The sequence below is a fragment of the Equus przewalskii genome, chromosome 14, assembly GCF_037783145.1.
Source record: "Equus przewalskii isolate Varuska chromosome 14, EquPr2, whole genome shotgun sequence".
Taxonomy (NCBI): domain Eukaryota; kingdom Metazoa; phylum Chordata; class Mammalia; order Perissodactyla; family Equidae; genus Equus; species Equus przewalskii.
Genome location: NC_091844.1, coordinates 38,319,417 through 38,331,778, shown reverse-complemented (window position 1 = coordinate 38,331,778; position 12,362 = coordinate 38,319,417). Strand labels below are relative to the sequence as shown.

At 41.1% G+C, this 12,362-nt stretch overlaps 1 protein-coding gene across 26 annotated transcripts in view; it reads left to right on the top strand.

Moving 5' to 3' along the window:
* The window catches only part of EHBP1 (EH domain binding protein 1), a 479,572-nt gene that overhangs the window by 108,117 nt on the left and 359,093 nt on the right, over positions 1 to 12,362 (top strand). For 4 of the 26 annotated variants that reach the window (XM_070572579.1, XM_070572561.1, XM_070572569.1 and 1 more), the window contains exon 1: positions 2,138 to 2,376. The exons of the other annotated variants lie outside the window; for them this stretch is intronic. The gene's annotated coding sequence lies outside the window, so the exon portion shown is untranslated. Of the gene's footprint in view, positions 1 to 2,137; positions 2,377 to 12,362 lie in introns of those variants that run through there. 26 annotated transcript variants of the gene reach the window in all.

Here is a 12,362-nt window from a genome sequence, read left to right as displayed (position 1 = left end):
GAAGGCAAAGCAGACAAATCACCAGGAAAAGATGTTTGGGGAAGAAATATAGGCTGGTGTCAAAGCTGCTTTCAGCCTCGGGCACACATTTGCCTTGATGCTACAAGATGTTTTAAAGGTGTCTTTGAATGCCTGACACTGCTCTGAACCTTCGTCACCGGGACCTTGGTTTTCCATCTCTCTTTAGCCATCCAGCATTCCCCAGGCCTGGATCCTGCTCCCATAAATGAGCCTCTGGAGCCTGGCCACATGTAAGCAACCCTCCATTCACCCCTTACCCCCTGTCTAATCATATGTTGGAATATCTCCTAACTGCCACCAACAAAGGCCATAACCACAAGAGAGCTGGCTACTTCCTTTAGACTCTGCCTTAGACTCTTGATCCAGGTCCAAACTCTCATGCAGGATGGTCCTCCAAACCCCATTCTGAATCTCTTACACAAGCCATTGCCTGGCCCTTGCTCACTAGCCTCCCTGCCAACTCAGAGAGCTGTGGTCCCAGCTTGCCTCGGACCTCGCCCTTAAGAATTGAAGAAGATCAGTAAAAGCAATGGTATTGCACGTTTTTCCCAGAAAATATTTACTACCAATAAAGGGTGAAATTTGTCTGAGATTCATTGAGTGAGAGGTGGATGGCATTATGCAGGAACCAGCCTGGTAGCATTAATGCAATCAGTGGAGAGATAAGTTGCTTCCAGCTAGACATGGGACTCCGTGTCCCGAGTCCATGGCTAATATTACTGGGATAAGGATAGGGTATGGACAAGAGCTGAGATGAGGCCCCTGATAACTGCCAAAGCTGACATTCTTTTACTTGTTCTAAAAAATGAACGTATCTACATATCATCCCTAAGGTGCGAAAGTTCACATTATTGCTTAACGCAATTAAATAGAGGTAACAAATATGAAAACACAATGTATTCTGTAACACTTTGGGTAAATGCAAGGTGTTGAGACTGTTTAAAAGCTAGTTATGTAAAAATAGACTTTATAGCCCCAATTAATGGAGAGGTACTATGCTGAGTGTTTTATGTATATTACTTCCTTAATCCTCCCCACAACCATAAGAGATAGGTACTATTATTATTTGCATTTTATAGATGGGGAAACCCAAGCTCTCAGAGTGTCTAACCCAGGCCATAGCTAACTGGTAAGCAGCAGAGCCCCTGGTCAAGTCCACATTTGTGTTGATTCCAAAAACAGAAAACACTGCTGTGTCTTTGTTAATCCCGGCTGAACGGTCTCTTCACTCATTGTCTGCAGAGGTTAGTTCTGCAACACCAGCTCTGGTCCTTGCTGTCAGCCAAAGAGCCTCCTCAGGGGGATTTTGAGGAGGGCCTGATTCTAAAGGAGGGCTCCCTCCCATGCAACAGGCCCACAACCGTCAAGCTCTTGGTGCTTCAAGGCTGGCCTTATCTGGCAGCCCTCACATTCCTGCTAAGCGCCCCAAGCAGGACACATTCTTGACTGGGTGGAGGAAAGAATTCCTAGAATTCTTTAGCTGTTGTCCTCCTAGGAGCTCCTAATCTAAAGTGGGATGGACAGAAAAAAACCTTTATTTCAAATGTTCGGAATTAATCTGAATTAAGTCCTGCTCTCCAAGCCATGAAAAGGCAAAAAAGGGGAGAGGGGTGGAGATTTAGGACCACTGAGACATGTACTTTTCCTTATAACATGTTTCAGGATTGTGGAATCAGGAATTCACAACTCTTTCTCAATAGTCTGTAGGGCCTGTGAGGTCCTTGCATTTGACCTTCATAGTTGACAGACAGTGTGTATTGTTTGTCATTCTTGTACATCATAGTATCTTAATATCAGTTATACTTTGTAAACAGAACAGTTCAGATGTTTGCCTGAACATTACCTCTCTGCAACCATAACACATATTATTTTTATAAATGAATTTGTACTTTACCACACCTTATCACTTATATTATCTCATCTGATTTTCACAAGAAATCTATGAGGTTGGTATTATTAATTTCCATTTCATAGAGGAGAACTCTAAGCTGAGAAGTGAGGTAACTTGCCTGCTGTCAAACAGCTGTGAAGTGAGAGGGACCCTGTGACCTGATCTTCTGACTTCCCTCCACCGTGTTTCACGCAAGGCCTCCCATTATGCCATCACAGATGCTGCAAGGTAGTAACTGGGAGCCAGCCCAGTTGGTGGGTAACATCTGATGCCCCTTCCTGGAGAGAGACTTCGGTGAGAGACTGGGGGCTTGGAGGTCCATGCCGGAAAGTACTGGGGAGCTGGCTAGGACACAAGCTCAGGATGTCTCTGTAGTGGCAAAGTTTGAAACGGGAAAAGTGATCCAGCATCTTAAGAAGCTGAGTCAAAAAGCCAAGCCTCTCACCTAAGCAGTGATTTTTAAGGTATGGAGTGTAATCAATTGGTAGGCCACAGCATTCTCATGATGTTCCACGAACTGATCGCAAAATACAAGTCTTTTCTTTGGACCTTACTAGCAAAGGCCTTTGATGCCCTAGATTTTCAGTATGTGTGTGTGTGTATGTGTGTGTGTGTTTATCTAAAGGCTACTTACTAATAACTGCTGTGTTGTTAAGAGTTAGCAGTGTTTGGTATTCATAAATAAAAATTTAGCACATAACTGTAGTTTACTGAGGGCTTAATGGAGTATTCACCTGGCTGCCAGGCAACGCTTGGCAAGTTTTGCAAAGTTGCCACCATAAACATGCATGGGCAGATTGTTGAAGTATCCTCAATTTTGAGAAAGATTGCTTTGTTATCAGTATCAGTACTGTATGGAGTTAGTTGTTCTTTTGATGGTTACTATTTTCACTTTTTAATTATAAATTGCCCTTCATTTACCTCCATCATCATCTGTTTGGTTTGAGGTGGATTGTGTGATTAATACTACAGTAGGATAGTAATGTCTCCATAGATCAACACAATTTATGACCTATAAGTTTTATGTAATAAATTGTTAAAACAAATATGGGTTACAGTATACATAGGAACCATCCATACCAACATTGCTAAAGCAGATATTCACATAATCTGCACAAAATATGTTTCATGGCAACAATTCATTGCTATCAGGGAATTCTTTGAAAAGCAAGAAAGACTGGAGTATGTGAGTCTTGAACCCTTTTGCCCCACCTAGGTGGGCCTCAGTCAAAAAGTTTGAGAATCAGTGGGTGGAAACGGAGAACTTGGGTTCATTTTAGTGGCATGGAAAGAACTACAGAGGAGACCAGAGGAGAGTGAACATTTGAAGGAAGGCTGGGAGGCAGAAATTAGAGAGGTGTTTGGTGCTGAAGAAACGATGCCTGCAGTGTCTTTTCAGATGCCTGTGGCCTTGGGCATGGATGGTGAAGGAGCAGTTAAAAGTGAACATGTCCCCAGGTGCCCTGTAGGGTAGTCTGATTCGTGTACTGTGCAAAGGTGCCCTGCCAGGGCAGATGGGGACTGAAATCCGGCTGTCCTTCACTGACCATGAACCCTAGTGCCAGGAAGAGGAACATCTCTGTAATTTGTCTGCCTCTACAGAATGCCGTTTAATAAATGATTTCGAAGTGCTCATATGTGCAAGCTATGGCCCTTGAGATACTCCAGGAAGTCCTGGGATACTACTTTCTCATGGATATACTGAAGGTGGCCACCTCCTGCTCCCAACTAGAGAAGATAGCTGAGTGTTCTAAAGATATTGAAAAGGCACTGAAATAGTCTTAAAACTTAGAAAAGAGTCCGACAAAGTGCTTACGTTTTGGCAAAGTCAGAACATGGGAAGAAAAGAGCCTAGGTGCAAGATAAAGTCTTCTGTTTCTTGAAATCCCACAAAGAAAAACCTTATAATACTTCAAACAGGCCATCTAGAAGAAAAACTCATGGAGAGATGTCTTTTTATCCTGAAAATCTTTGGGTTTGAATTCAGGCAAGAGGAAATCATCTGATATTATTAAGAATTGAAAGCTCCTTAAGTGAAGCAGGGCAAAATAAAGTTACCCTCTTCAAAAAGCAATTCTAAGTCTACCCTGGAATATAATTTCATGAATTCTTTATTATAAGCTTTACCCCATTGTAAATCATTGTATGTGTCCCATTTCATAAGATGATAAATGTCTTCATGTAAACCTTAGCAAGTAGTAAGATATCACTGAAGATACAGATGTAAAATAATATTTAGTTTGGCTCCTAAAAGTTATTCATTTTGGTTTCTTGCCAAGCAACTATTGAGAGAAATGAATTGACATTGTGCTATTTTACAAACACATTTTGCTGACTGAGTTGTCATATTCCTTTCAGAATTCACGTTTCAAAAATGATTATGGTAGTGTCAATGGTTAACTTTATTTGATTTATCCTGTGTAACTGAGTGACTGTTTATTTGGTACGAATAAAGTCAAAGGTTAGCCCATGTCTCTGGTACACCAGCCATGATCCCATGGGACTGTGTGGTTGGGAAATTCCCTTGTGGGGGCCATCTAGTTGTATGAGATCTATTATTTTTGTTTTCTAGTGGTTTATCAACCCACAAAAGCCCGAGTCCCTGTATTGCTGGAAGTGCAGGCAGAAACCATATTGCTTTAAAAAAACAAAAAAACTGGAAAAAGAAAAGAAAAAAGAAAAGAGGTCGCTCACCTGCAGTCAGTGGAATTTAAATTTGCAAGGGCCGTGGTCAAATTCCGTTACTTGCTCCCTTAAGTTATGAGTGGGCAAGCCTAAAACAACCAGTGTTTCTAAGTTCTTAACAGGAGTGTTAGGACCTGAAGATATCAAATGCAGAAGCCTTGGAGGGTAAAGCCATAATAGCAGATAAATGCAGCTTTTCAAAGATCCGGATGAAGTAAGAAAGAGGAAATACAGTAAAAGCAATATTCACTCCCATCTTTTTTTTTCCCCAAGACAGAGTAGGGTGTGTTGATTTGTAACCTGGGACCAGCATCAGAAAATAATAAAAATAGTGACTAGCGCTTTAGAGTTCATAAACTGCATTCATATATATTAGCTTATTTGAGTTCCAAAATAGCCATTATTATTAGACTCGTTTCAGTACAGAGAACACTGAGCCTTAGAGAGGCTAACTGACTCACTCATGGCAGCTTGGCTAGTGAGGTACAGCCCGGGATCCAAGCCCCATCTTCTGACCCCAAAGCCTATGTTTTGCATTGTATCAACATAATCTAAAGCAAATGGTGTCCTTTTTTGATTTGACCTCCTACAGCAATTCAAACCAGTTTAATCAATCCCCAAATGATGGAAAATTGACTTAACTATAAAATCGATATTACACTTATCAGTCAGTTCAGGAAGCCAGAAGTCACTTGACTCCTTCTGCTGTTTTTACAACCCATGTAAGTATGAAAAGCTTGACATTACCATAACTTCCCCCAGAAAGCCAACGTGACATTAACCTGAAATTAGCTCAGGAGGCTTTTCTTTATGTCCAGTACTCACACCACTTGTACCTGTGCCTAAGTTTGAGGTTATTGTCATTCCTTTAATAATCAGTTTAATTACCTTACCACTCACATTTTTCCTTTGGATTATTTTTTTTTCCATCTGTTTTATGTATTTCTTCACCTCACCCGACCCCAATTGGCTCTCTTCGCATTCCAGTCTCTTGTCCTAAGGTCCTAGTAGGTAGCTAGCATCTGAAGCAGGGGTCTTAGAAAACCTCATACCTCTTCACTATTGAAAATATTTTTTAAATCTTTTTTTTTAAACAAATTTCTCAACAGTAATAAAAGATTTAAGACAGAGAATCTTAGTACAAAGTCTAAAAGTTGTATTGACAAAGACATGAAAAAAAAATGGTACTAGCCACTAGTACAGACAGAGATTTGAATCGTTAAGTTATTTGATTTCAAGGTTAAATCCCAAGCCATCACCAACAAACTGTATTGTGCCAAATGTCTAGAGGTCTGGAGCTAAAACCACAGCTAAGCTGAGTCCTGGGCTAGATTTTAGTCTTGGCAGATCCAAGAAGCAAGAGGACAAGGCATGCTTCATCTGAGCATTTGTCCAGAGCACACTGAGCATGTCAATCCCCCCACTCCAACTTACCCTCTTCTGCTGTCCCCATCTAAATTCAGGCAAAAGAACTTGAGGAAAGTTTTTTCCCCAAATGTTGAGAGATTTGTCCTTTCTTATGGCTTTTTATCAACCAAAGAGAAGAATCTTAAAGGAAAACATCTTCCAGTCCTGTGTCTTCTTCTTTATGAACCCTGTCATTGGGTCAAGGAGAAATCACCAAATAGGAAAGGAAAGTTCTGTTCTTGGCTGGAGATTTAATCCTATAAAGACTGCCCAGCACAAGGCCTTGCCCATAAGGATGCAGAATTCCTCCCTTCTCATTTTTAGTGCCCACTGGTTTCCCCCACATCCCTCACCCTACTCTACACTCCCTCTTTCCTCAAGTTGTTGAATCTGAAGATAAGCGAATTACACTTTGAGGCAAAGGAAAAAGGGAGAGGGAGGTAAGCCTCAGGTTCTACATGAAGAATCCCACAGCTTAAGAGTTTCATTTTCCTTCTCCATCATTACTCACTATTAGTTTATGACTTACAGTTGATCTTGCCCTTTCTTGCAACATTTGGCAAATTGAACCTCTGATTCCCATCAGTGGATTTGGTGGGGTGGGGAGAAGGGGAGGCAGGCACTTAAAAATTGTTATTGCTTCTAACATTGCCATTGTGTTTGCTGATTTCAGAACTCATAGTACATAAAGCAGGAGGGAGAGGAGAGACGATCTGGAGTTTAACGAGAGATCAGTGGACTCTAGTTAATGGGTCTTCAGGTGTGGACCAGTGGGTAGCAGTGGACAGGTGAAAGGTTCTAAACCTGCATACTTTTGGAGACCTGCTCATGCAGTAGTGCTATTTGGGGAAATGTGAGGCTATTTGGTGACAAAGGAAAATACCTATAGAGAAAACAAAATCAGTAGTCTGAAGGTCAAGAGTCATGGGACTTGAGTCCTATCTCTACCACTACTTAGTTATAACCTAAACTTGGGGAGTCATTGCGCCTCATTCACAAAGTGGGGAGAATGGAATAACACATTGCCCAGCTTTCTTCCCAGGGTGGTAATGAATATTAAATAAGATAATGTGAATAAAAATACTTTATAAAGTATTTAAAAACCTGAATGTAAGATAGCATGACTGAAAGGAGGTAATGGTCTAAGTTACCACTAAGGTGTCTTTCAACAGCACACTTCTATGTTATTGATGGTCTTGATCTGAAGTCTGACAAATTTATTTATAGAAAATCTGGCTTTGCCAGAAACACCAACAGGCCATTTATAACCAACTCTATTGTGCTTTAAAAAGTAGAACAATTATGGGAACTACACAAAATAGTAGTTCTATATAAATGTATAAAACAGCTAGAATGACATAAAACACTGAAAAATGTGGTTTTTTCCCATTAGTTTCACATCTAGAAGGAAACATCTAGCCTCTGAATGAATAGTAGTGGAATGTTGGCTAGACTGTATCATATCATAAGGGTGAGTTAGAGGGCAGGAAATTAGAGTACCATCTCAGAGAGCTTCGACCAGGATAAAGAAGGGGTAGAGCGCCTGGGCATATTTATCCCAGAGAAAAAATGTGATGGGAAGAACACAAGTGCTGTCATAAAATATTGAAAGAGCCATTGCAGAGGAGATGATGAGATACTCTGTTCCAGAAGGCAGATCACTGGGCGCAAAATGAAGTTGTTAGATTGAATGACCACTAAGTTCTCTTAAATAAAATTCTGATGTTCCAAAGTTACAGGGAGAGAGGCCATGGCTCAGCACAAGGGAATACTTTCCATAAATGAGTTCTCCTTCAATGGGCAGAGACACCCAATCCTGGAGATATTTTGACATACAGAAGGAACCTGGATTGCTGTTTAGGAAGGATGTGGAGGGCATGCCTACAATTCTGAGTGAAATCAAACTCCATGAGAGCATGGCCTCTCTAATTCTAAGATATTTTGATTCTTTAGGAGTATGTATCAGAAACAGTGCTAAATAAGGGGTCCGGGTGACCTTCATTGTCAGCAGGGTAGATACCGTCTACATGGTGATTGTTGTCATTCTCCTCTTCTCCTTTGCTTGGAAATTGCTAAGAAGCAGCTTTTCTAGTGCATATGGATTGATAGTCTTATTTTCTACTTTATTTGGTTTTTTGTTGTTGTTGTTCATTGTAACCATCTGTGAATAGTTGTTTTTACAGCAGCTCCAAACCAAAGCTGCATACAAGCTTGCACCAAGAAAATCCTATAGTCAGCCTGAAATGAGGATGTCATTGGATTCTGTTTTGCGGATAGAATGTGATAACCTGATTGACAAAGTTTAGAAATAAATCAAGATCATGCTGACATTTAGGAATCTGACAGACAGATGGTACCAGAGCAGTTTCAAGCTCTTAACTAGGTCATAGGCCTGTAATGAGTTATGATGCTTTCTGACCTTCTGGGCAGCTATACCATCTGACTCTAGGAAAAAACATTGGTGGATTTTGGGGAACAACTTAATCATCAACTAACTATAAATTTTCCAAGTGGAAGAATAAGATTAGCAAGAGCAAATTCCCTGAATACCCTATTAACATTGCAGTGAAGCTCATCCCAACACAGTTATGAGGGGCTAAACATGTAAGTTTAATGCACAAGAACAGAAATTACTATGTACACCGAGCAAGATGTAGAAGACAAAAGAAAGGCCAAAAGAAACAAGGGGTATATTAGGATGTTTTCAGCTGCATCTGCCAGAAAATCCATCTCAAAATGGCCTAAGGAAAGGGAAGTTTTTGGCTTACATAACTGAAAAGTTCAGGCTTGGCTGCCCCAAGGTTGCAGATGATGTCAAGAAAACATTCCCACCTCCTCTTCCCCTTGAACTCTCTATCTCTCATCTTGGCTTCATTCTCTGGCAAGTCCCTTCACCTGGTGGCCCCTGGAAACTCCAGGTTTATGTTCTCTCAACTTCAAGTCTAATGGAGACAGCACCTCTTTCCTGGCAATTTCAGCACAAGGACCTGAATTGCGTTTCATTGGCTTGGCTTGGGTCACGTGTACTTCCTTTCACTAATGACAGAGGCCTAGGGATGGGTTAATAAGGTCAGCACCTTAACTACAAGGACAGAAAGTGGGAAAACTAGTGAAGGAGGAGGAATGAACTAGTGAAGGAGGCAGGCAAAAACGACATATGTCTGCTTGCCTAGAACAGCTTCCAGCAACGTGGTAACATCACAGATGTCTGGGAAACTACTGCAGGATACAGACCCTGGCAGCTGGCGCTCCAGAGTTTGCCATTTTATGAACAGAAGCTTCAGGCCCATCATGGATGAGAATGTGGCAGCTCTAAGAACTCCAAGCAGTTCTGGGGTCTGGATGGTCTTTAGGCCAAGAACAGGTGTCAGGCACACTTGGCACAAGAAGATCCCATGTTCTCAGAGTGGCCTTATCAGGCACAAGTGCACTCATATTGGAACTAATTATCTAGTAGTGTCATCTCAGAAGACAAAGAACAACTCTGTGAGGGTGTGTGGGTATGCATAGATGTTCAGATGCGAGTGTCAGTGGCCTTGATGCTGTATCATTGATAGGGAAACTCTCAGAAGAGTGCAATAGCCAAGAGATGGTCCTGGAAATTCACTTTTCATGTGGCAATGGGTAGAAAAGGAGTGGACAATTAGGTAAAACCTGGGCTAGACATCTCTCTGGGTTGGGGTAGGGGGAAGTGAAATTACTCCTTGGAAAGGAAGGAAAGGCAGTAAAACATTGCTTCTGCTCTATTTTGGAGGTGAGTGGATAGGTCTGGACAAAGTAAAGCTTTTCAGCAAGTTGAAAAATGGGTTCTTCAGTCAAGGAAGGGAAAAGCCACAATGGAAGAAATAAGGGAAAGACTGGCGCTCTCTGAGGGCCTGAAATGAGCTATTGAGTTTTGGGAGCCATTGATTTGATTCTGAGCATACAGGGAAGGCACTGGCACATATGTCCCTTGGGGTAGCCTCTTTTGCCCACTATTACTGAGTCACAACCAGGTATGGATATGCCTTTTAATGAGTATTTGTATTTCTTAAAGCCACAGAAAGCATTAAAGTCCACCAATGACTTAAAAGGAAAATCATGTTCCTATCTTCCAGCCTCCTTTTCCATGAAGTCCACCAGAAAAGAAAGAAAGGAAGGGAGGGAGGAAGGGAAGGAAAGGAATTCCATATATTAGTTTGCTAGGGCTGCCATAACAAGGTACTACCAACTAAGTGGCTTAAGAAATGGAAATTTATCATCTCACAGTTTTGGAAGCTGGAAGTCCGATATTGTGAGACACTGTTGCTCCTGTCTGAGGCTGTGAGGAAAAATCTGTTCCACACCTCTCCCCTAGCTTCTGGTGGTTTGCTGGCAATCTTTGGTATTCCTTGACTTGTAGATGCATCATCCCAATCTGTGCCTTTATCTTCACACGGTGTTTCCCTTCTGTGGGTGACTGTCCAAATTTCCTCTTTTTGTAAGGACACCAGTCATATTGTTTAGGGCCCATCCTAATGACCTCATCTTAACTTAACTACCTCTGCAATGACTGTAATTCAGAATAAGGTCACAATTTGAGGTACTGGGGAGCGGGGGGCGCGGGACACAATTCAACCCATAACAGTCCATAATCTTCTTAATATTCTAGAAGCTATAAATGGCTGCACATTTTGCTCCAGTGTTTGAATTCTAGAGCTAAATATATATGCTTAATACTATGATGGTGGTAGGGATGTGGTCTTCAGAGTTCCCTCTTTCCTGTCACTGAAATTATCATGATGACCGAAGGGTAAAAAACCAGATTCTTCCAACTTGAAAGATTTATATATCTTTTGAAGCAAAAAATTGGAGGAAAATCAAAATTTGTATAAAAGGACTGATTCTTTGATTTTCCGATGGGAAAGGAGACCCCTTTGTTACTTTACTCTCAATACGGACAGGAGAACACAGTACTTCTCTCTCTACTCCCTCTCTCTGAAGGAGGGGCACAGGAAGGAGGTTGGTTAATTCCTAATTTGACTTTTGAGAGCAACTTCTTCTGTTGCTGTTACAGACCGAGTGATCACGTCACTGCAAATGCCCACTCGCCCAGTGGGAGTGAGGCTTTGTGCTGAACAAAAGGAAGACAGCCCTACATTTAACTGCAGTCAAGTCCTTTGTAGGACAGACAGGAACAAGATGCATGATTGCAGCCCATACACAATATACCTCATGTCATCTGCATTTTGCCTACTTTTTAGGACAGAGGGTACTATTCCTGGACAAGTCAGTGTTAATCTTGGACTCCTAACTCCAGAGCCAACTCTTACAGGGAGTGGCATTTCCCGTTACCTCTTCCTCTCCCTATATTTTCAGTCCAGCCAAGCATAAATAAGTGGGCAATTTCTACCCTGATCACTGAACCTGTAAAGATAGGGCGCTGAACTCACTAAATGATGAATACATGCCATATGGAGCTAACGGCAAGTTCGGATGTAAATTATCTCCGTATTGCTCTCTGCATTGCAGATAAAAAGTCCCTTGTGTCATCTCTTTGTACTGAGCTGTGTGTATCTGAAAACAGCTAAAATCACTGAGAGAAGTGGAACATTTAATTTCATCTAAAAAGGACTGGGTATTGCTTGCATTAATGATTAGTAAATGTTTTGAAAACATTATTTGAGGTTGCGCACAATTTACTTCATTTAGAATCTCATATTTTAAGCAAACGTTTGAATCCTTTTGGCCAGCTGTATTAATAGAGCAGTGCAGTGTACAAGAGTAGCAGTCAAAAGACCCTGATTTGGGTTCGTGCACTGATATTAACATTTGCCAGGCATTTACTGAGTGCCAGCAACTGTTTTAGGCACTTTACATAAGTTATATCTTCACAACAACTCTAGAAGATAATGTCTTGTTATTCCCACTTTATATTTGAGGAAACCATTCAAATAGTTACCAGAGCAGCTGGATTCAAATCCATGCTGTTAACCACAAAGGCCATGCTCTTCCACTAATCCATGTGACCTTTTGCCTTCTAGCTATTTTGACCTGAAGCAGATACAAACCATTTCTTGGTCTCTTTTTCTTTATTCTTAAAAAGTGGGGTTGAATTAAATATTCTGTAAGATCCTTTCCAGTTCTAAACACTGTCTTTCTGTGATCACTCCCTCTTTACTTTTCAAAATGTAAGTAAATCTTTTATTTAAATACTGCCCTTTTTCTTCAAACCCTAAGACAATCTTCCTGCTGATGGAGGTGGGAAAATCTTTCTTGTTTAAAAGACTGGAAATAATAAAGTTAAGAAACTGTTTTGCTGAGTCCATCTCCCTGTTGACCGATGTGTAGTCTTCTAATAGGGCAAATGGGACATAGGAAATCCCAGTGGCATTAGCAG